A 9,126-nucleotide genomic window follows, 5' to 3' on the forward strand; every position below is an offset into this window, starting at 1 on the left:
GGGAGAGAGGACGGAGAAGACGAAGTTTGAAAATGGTTGGATTGAGAGAGAAAATTTTTGAAAATCAATTTGGGATAATGATTTGTAATTGAAAAGATATTGGAGTGAATTTAGGGGGAAAAAAAGGAGTGACATAGGGAGTGGTGAAACGTGGGATGTAAAAGTGAATCATGTATCTGACAGATTTGATATTTAAGTGAAATAAGGGATTTAAGTAATTTTTTTAAAAAGTAGGAAAAAATAGACAATAAGGAACTTAAAGTTATGTATTTAGATTATTTTTCCTTAAAATTATAATATTGGGCCCATATATGGGCCTTTCATTATCTAGTTTTTAAAGAGGAATGAAACAATAAATATTATTTCCCTTCCCTTAAAAAACATCTCACATTATTACATCCATAAATACTAACCTGTAGACTTTTATCCCCCAAATTATAGTTCTTCATCTACATAGAAAACATCGAAAAGATCTCTCCTTTTTCTTGATATACATAGAAAACATCGAAAAGGTACGTCTCTATCCCTCAAATTCATAGATGCTCTAGGTAGATTCATAAGAAATTAATAGCGTCCCTCTTCTATTTCAACTGGATATTCTAATAGTTGATTTTCAATTCAAATGATACATCCTGCTTGCTTGTCATCAGATTCATCAACAGAAAGCAAATTTTTGAGTGATCAAAATCAAGAAATCGAGCACGTTACTTCTTGTCTGGTACATCCACATTTTTTCTTTTCTTTTTTTTAGGTGTGTTTTGAGATTATTTTTTTTTGGTAATCTATTTAAGATTTCTGTGTGTTGCATAATATTTCTCTTGTCAAAAAATTGATTGGATTCTTCTCTATTTTGAAATAAAATAATAGATTAGACTGTGTAATCCATCTTGAAGGATGTCGTTGTATTGAGGTTCCCTGTGTAATCCTAACTAAATGGGCAATCTAAAATCTTTAGTCAGCTACTGAATTTTTGTTTAGCAAAAAATTGATATTTGATGGTCAATGAACCAATTACAACGGATTATAATTATAGAATTGCTAATCTTTAAAATATAATACAACTATATGCTCCTTTCTTCTTTTCTTAGGACTATTTTTGATGCATAGTACATTTCAACCGTAACTATTTTGGATGCATAACAATTCCAGGTCATATTTTGAGAGAAAATTAAGAGCTCAAGTGAGGTAGGAGGAAAGACTTTCCATGGAAAACAACTCCATTTCTCCCCTCGGATTCTTCTTCAAAAATATGGTTCGCGACAAAAGCGAGACTGCATGGGCACTAGGGAAGAAACTTGGCATTGAGGTATCCTATGGTTTATTTTTATGTATGTATATATATACTTGGTTAGTGCCATATATTTACATTATAGAATTGGTAGAGACAACATGATTAAGCATACCGGCACGGTGTTCTGGTGGTTGACCTTTAGAATTATGTAATTCTGATAGACTGAATATGTGTTTATTGCATGTGATGATAAATATAAATAAATTTCAGAATAACGAATATAAATGATTTGATTTGGAATTACGTGTGCTCAACTCTTAGACGCAATATGAAAATTATAATTAAACTAATGTTTTTTTCATGATAGTAGAGTCATCTGATGTTTTTCTAGAGGCATATATACACCATGAACATCCAATGGAAAGTGGTAAATTCTAACTATGTATTTGGTCTATTTTAGCGAAGGATAAATTAGTCAATTAATTTTTAATGGATATTTTCATAATCTAACTTTTAAGTTCTACCTTTATAGACTTTCCACCTTTAGAATAATAAAGATAGAATATATAGATATAAATTTTACCTATATATGATATGATAACAAAATTATCATTATTATCCATTGAAAAAATAATCTTCTGTAACAATAAAATAACGTTAAACATCAAATGATATTATAAGTATACAATAACTAGTATTCCCTTTCTTCCACTTTATGTCCTCGAGTTGTTATTTGGAGAGTCGAATAAAGAATTCTTCTTCTCCTCCTCCTCCTTTTCCTTCTTCTTCTTCTTCTTCTTCTTCTGCACCTTCTTCTTCTTCTTCTCCTTCTCCTCCTCCTCCTCTCCTTCTTCTCCTTCTTCTTCTCCTCCTCCTCCTCCTTCTCCTTCTCCTTCTCCTTCTTCTTAAAAAGTAATAGTGGTTGAAGATATCCTCCTCCTCCTCCTTCTCCTTCTTCTCCTTCTTCCTCCTCTTCTCCTCCTCCTCCTCATACTCCTCCTCCTCCTCCTCTTGCTCCTTCTCCTTCTCCTTCTCCTTCTCCTCATCCTTCTTCCTTCTTTCTTCTTCTTAAAAAGTAATAGTGGTTGAAGATATGTTTAATGAAGAAGAGTTGTCTGATGTAAGTGTGTTTAAGAGATGAGATGATTGTTGTATGTGTACCAATCTCGTTTTGACAATTTTGATGCTAAACTTAGGATTTTTACTTCTGGTGAACTCAAAACTTTATGTGAATAGTTACCCAATATTACACTTACCTTATTTAGGTAGAAAAACTATTCCTAATATATCCTATGCTTGAGTAAGCATGTCAAATATAAATAAAATCTTATTTTCTTTTGGAAAGTACAAAAATAAAATTCCATTGTAAGCACATGATCGAATCAACAACATAAAATTTAACACAAACATATAAATGAAGGCACACAAAATGAAATAATTTAAATTGACGAATATACTCTATTTATGTTAAAAACCTTCACTTAAAAACCCTAAGTATAGAACTACATTTGCCTAAAGAGGATTGGTGTTGCCCCATATAACCTGCAAGTAATCAGCTCATCTATTCAACATACTTGTATCACGTAACTCTTCTTCGTTAAACATATAAAGCATTGACTTTACTTTTCCTGTTATTCGCAAACACAACAAATCCCCAAAATTTTTTTGAATATTTTTTGTGCTTGCAAATAACGGAGAGAAAGTAATAGTGGCTGAAAATATGTTTAATGAAGAAGAGTTGCCTGATGTAAGTGTGTTTAAGAGATGAGATGATTCCTTGGAGGTTATATGTACCAATCTCGTTTTGACAATTTTGATGCTAAACTTAGGGTTTTTAATTTTGGTGAACTCAAAACTTTCTGTGAATATTTACCCAACATATTCAACATTACACTTACCTTGTTTAGGTAGAAAAACTATTCCTGATATATCCTATGCTTGAGTAAGCATGTCAAAAATAGATGAAATCTTACTTTCTTTTGGAAAGTACAAAAAAAAATTCCACTATAAGCACACAATTGAATCAACAACATAAATTTTACACAAACATATAAATGAAGGCAAAAAAAATGAAATAATTTAAATTGACGAATAGACTCTATTTATGTTAAAAACCTTCACGATAATTAGGCAAACGTTCACATATGATTTTGAGTTCACCAAAAGTTAAAACCCTAAGTATAGCACGAAATTTGCCTAAAGAGGATTGGTGTAGCCCCATATAACCTGCAAGTAATCATCTCCTCTATTCAACATACTTGTATCATGTAACTCTTCTTCGTTAAACATATCAACCGTTGACTTTACTTTTCCTGTTATTCGCAAACACAGTAAAGCCCCAGGAATTTTTTGAATATTTTTTGTGCTTACAAATATAAGAGAGAAAGTAATAGTGGCTGAAGATATGTTTAATGAAGAAGAATTGCCTGATATAAGTGTGTTTAAGAGATGAGATGATTGCTTGGAGGTTATATGTACCAATCTCGTTTTGGCAATTTTGATGCTACACTTAGGGTTTTTACTTCTAGTAAACTCAAAAAACTTTCTGTGAATATTTACTCAACATTACACTTACCTTGTTTAGGTAGAAAAACTATTCCTGATATATCCTATATGCTTGAGTAAGCATGTCAAAAATAAATGAAATCTTATTTTCTTTTGGAAAGTACAAAAATAAAATTCCGTTGTAAGGACATGATCGAATCAACAACATAAATTTAACACAACATTATAAATGAAGGCACAAAAAATGAAATAATTTAAATTAACGAATATACTCTATTTATGTTCAAAACCTTCACTTAAAAACTCAAAGTATAGCACCAAATTTGCCTAAAGAGGATTGGTGTAGCCCCATATAACCTGCAAGTAATCATCTCCTCTATTTAACATACTTGTATCACGTAACTCTTCTGTATTAAACATATCAACCATTCACTTTAGTTTTTCTGTTATTCGCAAACACAACAAATCCCCAAATTTTTTTTGAATATTTTTTGTGCTTGCAAATAACAGAGTGAAATTAATAGTGGCTAAAGATATGTTTAATCAAGAAGAGTTGCCTGATGTAAGTGTGTTTAAGAGATGAGATGATTGCTTGAAGGTTATATGTACCAATCTCGTTTTGGCAATTTTGATGCTAAACTTAGGAAATTTACTTCTGGTGAACTCAAAACTTTCTGTGAATATTTACCCAACATATTCAACATTACACTTAACTTGTTTAGGTAGAGAAACTATTCCTGATATATCCTATGCTTGAGTAAGCATGTCAAAAATAGATGAAATCTTTTTTTTTTTTTAAAAGTAGAAAAATAAAATTCCAGTATAAGCACACGATCGAATCAACAACATAAATTTAACACAAACATATAAATGAAGGCACGAAAAATGAAATAATTTAAATTGACGAATATACTCTATTTATGTTAAAAACCTTCACGATAATCAGGTAAACGTTCACATATGATTTTGAGTTCACCAAAAGTAAAAACCCTAAGTATAGCACAAAATTTGCCTAAAGAGGATTGGTGTAGCCTCATATAACCGGCAAGAAATCATCTCCTCTATTCAACATACTTGTATCACGTAACTCTTCTTCGTTAAGCATATCAACTGTTGACCTTACTTTTCTTGTTATTCCCAAACACAAAAAAGCCCCAAATATTTTTTGAATATTTTTTGTGCTTGCAAATAACAGAGAGAAAGTAATAGTGGCTGAAGATATGTTTAATGAAGAAGAGGATGTAGGTGTGTTTAAGAGATGAGATGATTGCTTGGAGGTTATATGTACCAATCTCATTTTGGAAATTTTGATATTAAAGTTAGGGTTTTTACTTCTGGTGAACTCAAAACTTTCTGTGAATATTTACCGAACATTACACTTGCCTTGTTTGGGTAGAAAAACTATTCCAGATATATCCTATGCTTGAGTAAGCCTGACAAAAATAAATGAAATGTTATTTTCTTCTGAAAAGTACAAAAATAATATTCCATTGTAAGCACTCGATCGAATCAACAACATATTTTTAACACAAACATATAAATGAAGGCACACAAAATGAAATAATTTAAATTAATGAATATACTCTATTTATGTTAAAAATCTTTACTTAAAAATCCTTAGTATAGCACCAAGTTTGCCTAAATTTGAATGGTGTAGCCCCATATAACCTGCAAGTAATTATCTCCTCTATTCAACATACTTGTATCACGTAACTCTTCTTCGTTAAACATATCAACCATTGACTTTACTTTTCCTGTTATTCGCAAACACAACAAAGTCGCATAAATTTCTTGAATATTTTTTGTCCTTGCAAATAACAGAGAGAAAGTAATAGTGGCTGAAGATATTTTTATTGAAGAAGAGTTGCCTGATGTAAGTGTGTTTAAGAGATGAGATGATTGCTTGGAGGCTATATGGACCAATCTCGTTTTGGCAATTTTGATTCTAAACTTAGGATTTTTACTTCTGGTGAACTCAAAACTTTCTGTGAATATTTTCCCAACATATTCAACATTACACTTACCTTATTTAGGTAGGAAATTATTCCTGATATATCCTATGCTTGAGTAAGCATGTCGAAAATAGATGGAATCTTATTTTCTTTTGGAAAGGACAAAAATAAAATTCCATTATAAGCACACCATATCGAATCAACAACATAAATTTAACACAAACATATAAATGAAGGCACAAAAAATAAAATAATTTATATTGATGAATACACTCTATTTATTTTAAAAATCTTCACGATAATCAGGTAAACGTTCACATATATATGATTTTGAGTTCACCAAAAGTAAAAACCCCAAGTATAGCATCAAATTTGCCTAAAGAGGATTGGTGTAGCCCCATATAGCCTGCAAGTAATCATCTCATCTATTCAACATACTTGTATCACGTAACTCTTCTTCGTTAAACATATCAATCGTTGACTTTACTTTTGATGTTATTCGCAAACACAACAACGCCCCAGAAATTTTTTGAATATTTTTTGTTCTTGCAAATAATTGAGAGAAAGTAATAATGGCTGAAGATATGTTTAATGAAGAAGAGTTTCCTGATTTAAGTGTGTTTAAGAGATGAGATGATTGCTTGGAGGTTATTTGTACCAATCTCGTTTTGGTAATTTTGATGCTAAAATTAGGGTTTTTACTTTTGGTGAACTCAAACTATTCTTGATATATCCTATGTTTGAGTAAGCATTCAAAAATAAATGAAATCTTATTTTCTTTTGGAAAGTACAAATATAAAATTCCATTATAAGCACACAATCGAATCAACAACATAAATTTAACACAAACATATAAATGAAGGCACAAAAAATGAAATAAATTAAATTGACGAATATACTCGATTTATGTTTAAAACCTTCACGATAACCGGGTAAACGTTCACATATGATTTTGATTTCACCAAAAGTAAAAACCCTACGTATAGCACCAAATATGCCTAAAGAGGGTTGGTGTAGCTTCATATAACCTGCAAGTAATCATCTCCTCTATTCAACACACTTGTATCATGTAACTCTTCTTCGTTAAACATATCAACCATTGACTTTAGTTTTCTTGTTATTCGCAAACACAACAAAGCCCCAGAAGTAGTTTTAAATAAAGATTAAACCTTTTTGATATATATATATATATATAAAAGAAGGGATTGAATAAGACAAAGAGGAGAGTGTTGGTTGTATGATGATATAGAGAGATGACTACATTTGTTTTGTTTCAATATTACTATGTGACCGGATTCATGGTTGTACACAAAATTATTAATTTTGGTGCAAATTTGAATAAATAATTTCAAATATTTTTATATAAATTTATAGATTTATAAATTACTTAAAATTATTATAAATTTAAAACTTCAAAATATATTTTTAAAATATGATCAAAGAGATCATCATTTATGTAACAAACCTCATAGCTAATTTGAAAATATTGTCTGTTGTTACTCTTTCACCCCTTTCCATAATTGTTTATATTATTTATGGTCTATTAGGTGGGTGGTTTAATTTCTAAGGTGTTTGGTTGAGAATTATGTAAGCTTTTTCATTCTGGAAGTTTTGGAAGTTGATATGCTTGGCTTTGATCAATATAGAAGTTGAGCTGAGTAAGTAGGGTCTTTGGTTTGGGACTTGAGGCTTTTTGGTGTGTTTTGAGTAGTTGGTTGGAAATAAGTTAGAAGTTAAAGAGTTAATTTTGGTCAATATCTAGTCAAAAGGACCTTGTTTAGGTGTTTGATGATTCCAATAAGTTAGAAATATCGTTTCCAAGTTAGTAGCATATTTAGTTTGTGTAATGACTCATTCCGTCATTATTAGAAATTTCATGATGTAATTAGAGAAGAATTGGCATTGGGGACACCTTAATAACTTAATTTACTCTATACCCACTTAATTTATTTTTGATTTATTTTTTATGGTTGGGCTTTTAAAAAAGGAAAAAGTGTGGGATCATGGGTCTCTTTGACCTTTTTAAAACTTGGGGTATATTTGTGAATGTGGGGCCATGGGCTTGTTTATTATTTTTAAAACTTGGGGAAAATATATATCTTTACAAAATATATTTAATCCCAATACATTTTACGTAATTTTATATTAAAATCTGATTTAAACTGTTAAAATATATTAAAAGGGCACTTTTTCTGAAACCTTGTTCCGACGTTTCTTCTTCTCAAGTGCAAGGGGTTTTCATCTTCCCCATACACTTCTCTACAAGTGTAATCATCGCTTCTCTTCCCCATACACTTCTCTGGGATCTCCACTTCTCTTTCATTAACTTATATAAACTTTGCAATCATTTCATCGTCCTAAACGTCTCTCAAATCTTCATCTGTTTTATTCAATCTTCTTCCCCAAGTTCAAAGCTTTCATCTTTGGTAAGTTGAATCTTCTATAATGGTGTTTTTCGGTAATTTTTAGTTGTATTTGGTTGTTTATTTTGTTATAATAGTGTAATGATTTAATGATTCCTTTTTCTAGACTGTTTTTCTTCATGTTCTTGTTTAGGATGAATTTTTCGCCATATTCCATGAATATTTGTGGTCTCTAATGACGTGTTTGTTTGGATATAAATATTTGACCCTATTTGGTTGCTAATTTTTTTAAAAAAATTTAAAGTTTATTTCGCCTATTGATTTTGAAATTTTGACTAAACTTTGATCGACTTTAGTGGCGTTTCTGTCAATCGCATTGTTGATTTCTGTTGAATCTGTAATTTATTTTGTATGTTTTATTGGAGGTTTACTCTGGTTATGGCTAAAACTAGAGGCGGGATTGTTAAACGATATGTTCCTAAGCCTTCTAAAAACAAGAAAAGAAAGGTTGAAGAAGTTTCAAGATCTTCAAAAAAGAAAAAAATTATAGTTGAAGAACCCAAGTCTAACTCGAATTCTGATACGATGGCTGAAATTGACAACTATGAGGACAGTAGTGCCCAGGCTACTGATGATGTTGAGTCTAGTGAAGAAAACACTGTCAGTGGAGATGAAGAGAGTAGTAGAGATAACCGAGATACTGGAGATGAGAATGATGATCCCCTGTCCTTGCCAACATGTGCAAGAGAGATCTCTGGTAAGTCCTATAATCTAACGACATGCATATGGATGAGTTAGGATCTTTTCCAGCGAAAATTTCTGTGAGAGCAAAAATGACTCTTTATCGTGATTTTAGAAATGTTTTAGTTCAAGAAAAAATTTATAATGACTTTAAAGGTACTTGTTTTGGACATTTAAGACATATTCCAGAACATTACAAGGTCAATGGACAAATGGCCCATTATATGTTGTTGTGTCGTGTAAATAAAAAAAAAAAATTGCATGAGATGTGGTTTTGTGTGAATGGTTAGCCTGCTTGTTTTGGCTTAAAAGAGTTTGCATTGATTACGGGGCT

General features: G+C 31.0%; 1 long non-coding RNA gene across 2 annotated transcripts; it reads left to right on the plus strand.

The window, feature by feature from the left end:
- Window positions 1-414: 414 nt before the first annotated feature.
- Window positions 415-8,776, plus strand: LOC102592297 (uncharacterized). 2 transcript variants are annotated; one of them, XR_001471567.1, is made up of 4 exons: window positions 415-512; window positions 651-718; window positions 1,150-1,306; window positions 8,477-8,776. It is a non-coding gene; the product is annotated as an uncharacterized lncRNA (long non-coding RNA). The 2 variants fall into 2 exon arrangements; XR_368470.2 differs by lacking the exon at window positions 8,477-8,776 and having other exon boundaries at window positions 1,150-1,455.
- The last annotated feature ends 350 nt before the right edge of the window (window positions 8,777-9,126 follow it).

This window comes from Solanum tuberosum, unplaced genomic scaffold (assembly GCF_000226075.1).
Source record: "Solanum tuberosum cultivar DM 1-3 516 R44 unplaced genomic scaffold, SolTub_3.0 scf00374, whole genome shotgun sequence".
Taxonomy (NCBI): Eukaryota; Viridiplantae; Streptophyta; class Magnoliopsida; order Solanales; family Solanaceae; genus Solanum; species Solanum tuberosum.